A 6,122-nucleotide genomic window follows, 5' to 3' on the forward strand; every position below is an offset into this window, starting at 1 on the left:
CTGCTTACAAGAGACCCAAGGCAGCCACACCTCACCCCATGGCCATGGGCCTCATGAAGGTGGTGCCCAGGGAGATCGGGTGGGAGATCTGGGACTCCTTGGATTGCACCTGTGCTGTAGAAGAGCCTTGAAGGAAATGTTTAAATGGAGGTGTATCCATTAGCTATTGCTGTGTAACAAAGTACCCACAAACCTAGCAGCTTCAAGCAACACATTTATTATCTCACAGTTCCCATGGATTGGGAATCTGAGCATGGCTTAGCTGGGGCCCCTGCATTAGGGTTTCTTACAAGGTTACAGTTTTGGTGTCAACCAGGACTATGGTCTCATCAGAGGCTCGACTGGGGAAGGATCCATTTCTAAGCCTTCTCGGGTTGCTAGCAGGATTCATTTCCTTGTGGCTGCAGGATTGAGGTGCCTGGCTTCTTGCCATTGGCTGGATTCTGCTCTCAGCTTCAAGAGGCTGCCCACAGTTCCTTGCAATATGGTCCCCACCCTGGGCTGTTCACAATGTGACCATGTGCCAGTAAGAGAGAAAAACAGTAGTGAGATTGCTAGCCAGATAGAGTCTTATGTAAGGTAATATAATCATGGAAGCAACATTCTGTCACCTGTGCTATATACTGTTGATGAGAAACAAGTCACAGGTCATGCCCACACTCAAGAGTAGGGAATTATGCACAGGATGTGAACACCAGAAGGCAGAAATCATGGGAGCCACTTTAGGATCTGTCTGCCACAGGAGATAAAGAGAGCAAGAGTTTTCAATGGCTCTGGGTCCCAAGGGGTTTCTGGGAGACAGGGAAGGAAGAAAAGGAGGGGGGAAGGAGGAGCTGAGAGTAAGAGAGATTGGGAATTGGAAGGAAGGGAAAAAGAAAGACATTAAATTCCATCTATATCTGTGGTGCCCCACTTTGGCCCAGCCTTGTACCCAGAAAAGTACCAGCCCTGGATTTTTCTATGTCTAGCACAGATACTCCCAGCCTAGTGTGACATTTGCTGTGATAAGGGAGGTTGGAAAAGGTTCCTGATCCAATGTGAGGTTGGGAAAGGTATCCTGGAGGAGGCACTTTCTGTGCTGATCCCCAAGTTTGAGACAGAGTCAATGGGTGAGAAGGGGGAGTGGGTTCTTGCTGGAGAGACCAGCAAGAACAAAGGCCCAGAAGCATGAAGCAGAGATGTATGTTCACACCAGGAGAGCAGAGTGATAATACAAGAGGGTGGAGGAATGGGTCATTACTTTGCCTCTTAGGGAGGTGATGTTGTACCCATTGTACAGATGGGAAGACTGAGGCTCAGAGAGGTGAAACCACTTTCTCCAGGCCACAGGGCTAAGAAGCGGAGCAGCCTCATTCGTAAAATGGATGTTTGAGGTCCTCATTAGATCTCACATCCTGGCTCTGAGGTCTCCTTTGTGACTCGGGATCAAAAACAAGATTGATAATAATAGCAGCAGTATTTGTTGATCCCTTTCTATGTGCTAAGTGCTCTTGTAAATGCTGTACTTCGGAAGTCAGCCAGGGACAAATACAGTCCAACCCCTGTTTTTAATTTTTTTTTTTGAGACGGAGTCTCACTGTGTCACCCAGGCTGGAGTGCAGTGGTGCAATCTCAGCTCGCTGCCAGCTCCGCCTCCTGGGTTCACACCACTCTCCTGCCTCAGCCTCCTGAGTAGCTGGGACCACAGACGCCCGCCACCATGCCCGACTAATTTTTTGTATTTTTTGTAGAGACGGGGTTTCACCGCATCAGCCAGGATGGTCTCGATCTCCTGACCTCGTGATCCACCCACCTCGGCTTCCCGAAGTGCTGGGATTACAGGCGTGAGCCACTGCGCCCGGCCAACTTTTTTAATAGTTGAAAAAATAAAATAATATTGTGGTGCTGAACACAGTTGGCTCATGCCTGTAGTCATGTCAGTGTTTTGGGAGGTGAGGCAGGAGGATTGCTTGAGGCCAGGAGTTAGAGACCAGCCTGAGCAACATAGCAAAACCCCATTTCCACAAAAAATTTAAAAATTACCTGGGTGTAGTGGTGTGAGCCTGTGGTCCCAGCTACTCAGGAAGCTGAGGGGAGAGGATCCCTTGAGCCCAGGAGTTCGAGGCTACAGTGAGCTATGATGGCACCATTGCGCTCCAGCCTGGGTGACAGAGCAAGACCCCGTCTCTAAAAAAAAGAAAATAGTAAACATAAAATAAAAAAAAAAAAACTTGTCTTTCGGGACACATGAAAATATGAAATTCCAATGTCAGCGTCAACAAATAAAGTTTTGCTGGCACACAACCATGCTCATTTGCTCAGCTATCATCTATGACTGCTTTTACACGACTGGCAGAGTTGACTTTCTGGCCAAAACTTTTGACTTTCTGGCCCCTTACAGAAAAAGCTTGCCAGCCCCTGCTGTCATGTGTTCACTCTTTGCAACAGCCCCATGAGTTAGATGCTGTGTCTTCCTTCATTTATACAGATGGGGAAACTGAGGCATACAAGCTGAAGTGGCTCAGCTAAGGTTATAGTGGATAAGTGATCAAGTGGGGATTTGAACACAGGTCTGTTGGACTCCCCATAAGGTGCTCTCACTGCTGTGTCATGCCTTCTTGCCCAGCCCTTGGTGCTTAAGGCTGGGAGTGCCTGAGTCTAGCTCTTTCTCTCCCTAGCCTAGGATCCCTCCAGAGGGCTGGGCTCTGCACTGAGCCTTAGCAGAATCCCAGCATCCTTGGACCCGGGGAGGTGCACCAGTCAGCAAAGTGCCCAAGGCAAGCTCCAGAATCCACCCTGTCCCCTCCTCCAGGGCCCATCCGGGAAGGCAGCCAGTTAAGCGCAAATCAATTAAACAAACTCCATGCTGCCTGCCGCCCTCATATTCTGACCTCAGCCAAGAGGCTCGCATTCCAGCCTGGCGGACTTGGGTCCAAGCAAATGCACTTGTGGGAGGATCTGAGAAGGGGCTGCAGGATCAGGAATCCGTGCAAAGAACTCCAGCCTGGCCCCCTGGGAGCCTGTGATACTTAGTTTGTATAATCTGATCCCCCTTGGGGAACATGGTGGGGAGGTACGGCGTGAGCAAACGCGGGGAGGGGGGAACCTGTGGAAACAAGAGCCTGTTCTGCAGAAGATGAGCTGCTCAGTGTGACGGAGAGTGCAAGGGAACAGTGAGAAAGAAGCCTATAATTTGCTCATTGTATGTGTCAATCAAGCGATAGAGGTTGCTGTTTCTTCGTTGCATGCTATCTGAGAGATTTGACACCTGAAAAGGAAGTATCAAAATGCAGGCTCTCCCTGCTGGACTCAAACCTACAGCCGTCTTGTAAGGGCCTGAAGACAGAGCAGAGACACTGAGAAAAGGGGGCTTCTGGATCCAGCCATTCCTGAAGTCCATATACCCCTGAACTTTTCACTTTACAACCTGACATTTATGTATATGGTGCCTGCATGGTAATTAATAGTGGTCTTGTCAAATATTTGTTGATCTTTACCTTCTGAAACATAGAAGATTAGATTATTCTTCAGCAAATTTCATTCAACCTCTTCCCAAAGTTTATGGGAGAAATGCACTTCCCTGCCCCACTGAGGCCATCCCAGCTATGTGACTTGCTTTGGTCAAGGCAATGTGAGGGAATGTGACAGTGTGCCAATTCTGCACTTAGGTTTTCAGAGTCACTGCATGTTTCTACATGATCTCTCCTGCTCCAACCTTTAGCCCTGGGTCAAAAATGCCTTGAAGAGCCACTAATCCAAGGAAGATAAAAAAAAACACATGGACCCGGCCTGACCCAATTCACAGGGTAGAACTGAGCCCAGCTGATCTGCAGATGTGAGAAGGAGAAATAAATGCTGGTCAGGCACAGTGGCTCACACTTGCAGTCCTAGCACTTTGAGGGGCCAAGGTGAGAGGACTGCTTGAGGCCAGGAGTTTGAGACCAACCTGGGAAACACAGTGAGACCTTGTCTCTACAAGAAGATAAAAAATTAGCCAAGTGTGGTGGCACATGGCTGTAGTCCCAGGTACTTGGAAGGCCAAGGCAGGAGGATCATTTGAGCCTGGGAGATGAGGCTGCAGTGAGCTATGATGGCACCACTGCACTCCAGCCTGGGCAACGTAGCAAGACCCTGTCTCTACACACACACACACACACACACACAAATTTTTTTTTGAGACAGAGTCTCATTCTGTCACCCAGTCTGGAGTACAGTTGCACAATCTCAGCTCACTGCAACCTCCACCTCCCGGGTTCAAGTGATTCTCCTGCCTCAGCCTCCTGAGTAGCTGGGATTACAGACACGTACTACCACGCCTGGCTAATTTTTGTATTTTGAGTAGAGACGGGGTTTCACCATGTTGGTCAGGCTGGTCTCGAACTCCTGACCTCGTGATCTGCCTTCCTTGGCCTCCCAAAGTGCCGGGATTACAGGCGTGAGCCACCGTGCCTGGCCTATACAGAATTTTTAAAAATTAGCTGGGCATGGAGGTGTGCACCTGTGGTCCTAACTACTTGGGAGGCTGAAGCGGGAGGATCACTTGAGGCCGGGAGTTCGAGGCTGCAGTGAGCTATGATCACACCACTGCACTCCAGCCTGGGGGAACAGAGTAAGACCCTGTCTCTGGAAAAGAAAAAAAAGAAGTGCTTAGGGTTGTATGTCAAAGAGATTTGGTGGATGTCATAGCTACGGCTATTACATGAGCACAGTTTGGGATTGAACTTCCTGGCTTCTGCAATGGGTTGGATTGAGTGGGGATGTAGGATGGGTTCTAGACAACATGGTGAAACCCTGTCTCTACTCAAAATACAACAATTAGCTGCTAATGAAATACCCTCCAGAACCCTGTTTTCTTCTGCCACAGAAATCAACAAGTTCCAGGCAGTGACTGCTCCATCAGCCAGGGTCCTGGAGGGAAGTGATAATCTTCAAGTCCCTGGCCCAACAGGTCACAATTGCATATACAATGTGAGTGAGAAATAAACTTTGGATGTTCTTAGCCTCTGAGGCATAGGGGCTGTTTGATACTGCAGCAAAACCAAGCCTATCCTAACAGATACAACAGGAATGGAGGCTTTTGATACCACAGAAAAAGGTGGCAGACAGTGGCATAGATCCTAGGCAAAAAGGAAGACTCCAGACCCTAACTGGTAACATTTATCAAGCCTTTGCTGTGGTCCAGGCGCTCTGCACAGCGCTTCTTTTGAGAGTTTACATGCTTACATTGAATTTGCACACCCACGCTATGGGGTAAGAGCTGATTTTTTTTTTTTTTTTTTTGAAACGGAATCTTACTCTGTTGCCCAGGCTGGAGTGCAGTGGCGCGATCTCAGCTCACTACAACCTCTGCCTCCTGGGTTAAAGCGATTTTCCTGCCTCAGCCTCCCGAGCAGCTGGGATTACAAGTGTGCACCACCACGCCTGGCTAATTTTTCGTATTTTTAGTACAAATTGGGTTTCACCATATTGGTCAGGCTGGTCTCGAACTCCTGACCTTAGGTGATCCACCTGCCTTGGCCTCCCAAAGTGCTGGGATTACAGGCGTGTGCCACCATGCCCGGCCCCAAGAGCTGATATGGTCTCCATTCTACCAGTCAGGAAACTAGGCTCAGGGAGGGACATAATTCACTCAAGGTCACATAGCAGGGAATAGGTACAGCTGGAATTTCCTGCCAGACCTGTCTGATTCAGAGTCTGCAAACTTTGCCCACAATCCACCTTCCTCCTGGCCATGATAGGATGTTCCAAGGGTCTGCAGCCACATGGTTTATCATCTCCACCAACGGGACTTGAGACCACAAGAGAAACCACAAACCTCAAGCCCTAAAGCTTCTCAAACTCACCTGTTGGGATTTAAATCTTTCAAGGAGACCTAGTAGCTCCCCAGAGTAGCCTCATAGAGCCACCATCCCCATGCTTCCAGTTCCTTCTATGATCTCACCATTATTACATGGGGGAAGAATTTTCTTTGTTTTTTTTTTTTTTTTTTTTGAGACAAAGTCTTGCTCTGTCACCCAGGCTGGAGTACAACGGCACGATCTTAGCTCACTGAAGCCCCAAACTCCCAATCTCAAGTGATCCTCCTGCCTCAGCCTCCTGGGTCGCTGGGACTGCAGATGTGAGATGTGCACCACCATACCTGG

The 6,122-nt window shown here is 48.9% G+C and overlaps 1 long non-coding RNA gene across 1 annotated transcript; it reads right to left on the reverse strand.

Annotated features, from left to right (window-relative positions):
- Window positions 1-201: 201 nt before the first annotated feature.
- Window positions 202-5,868, reverse strand: LOC129528851 (uncharacterized). The gene is made up of 2 exons (XR_008674118.1): window positions 5,823-5,868; window positions 202-501 (listed from the first exon to the last, which is right to left on the reverse strand). It is a non-coding gene; the product is annotated as an uncharacterized lncRNA (long non-coding RNA).
- Window positions 5,869-6,122: the final 254 nt, after the last annotated feature.

The sequence above is a fragment of the Gorilla gorilla genome, chromosome 20 (assembly GCF_029281585.2).
Source record: "Gorilla gorilla gorilla isolate KB3781 chromosome 20, NHGRI_mGorGor1-v2.1_pri, whole genome shotgun sequence".
In the NCBI taxonomy this organism is placed as follows: Eukaryota; Metazoa; Chordata; class Mammalia; order Primates; family Hominidae; genus Gorilla; species Gorilla gorilla.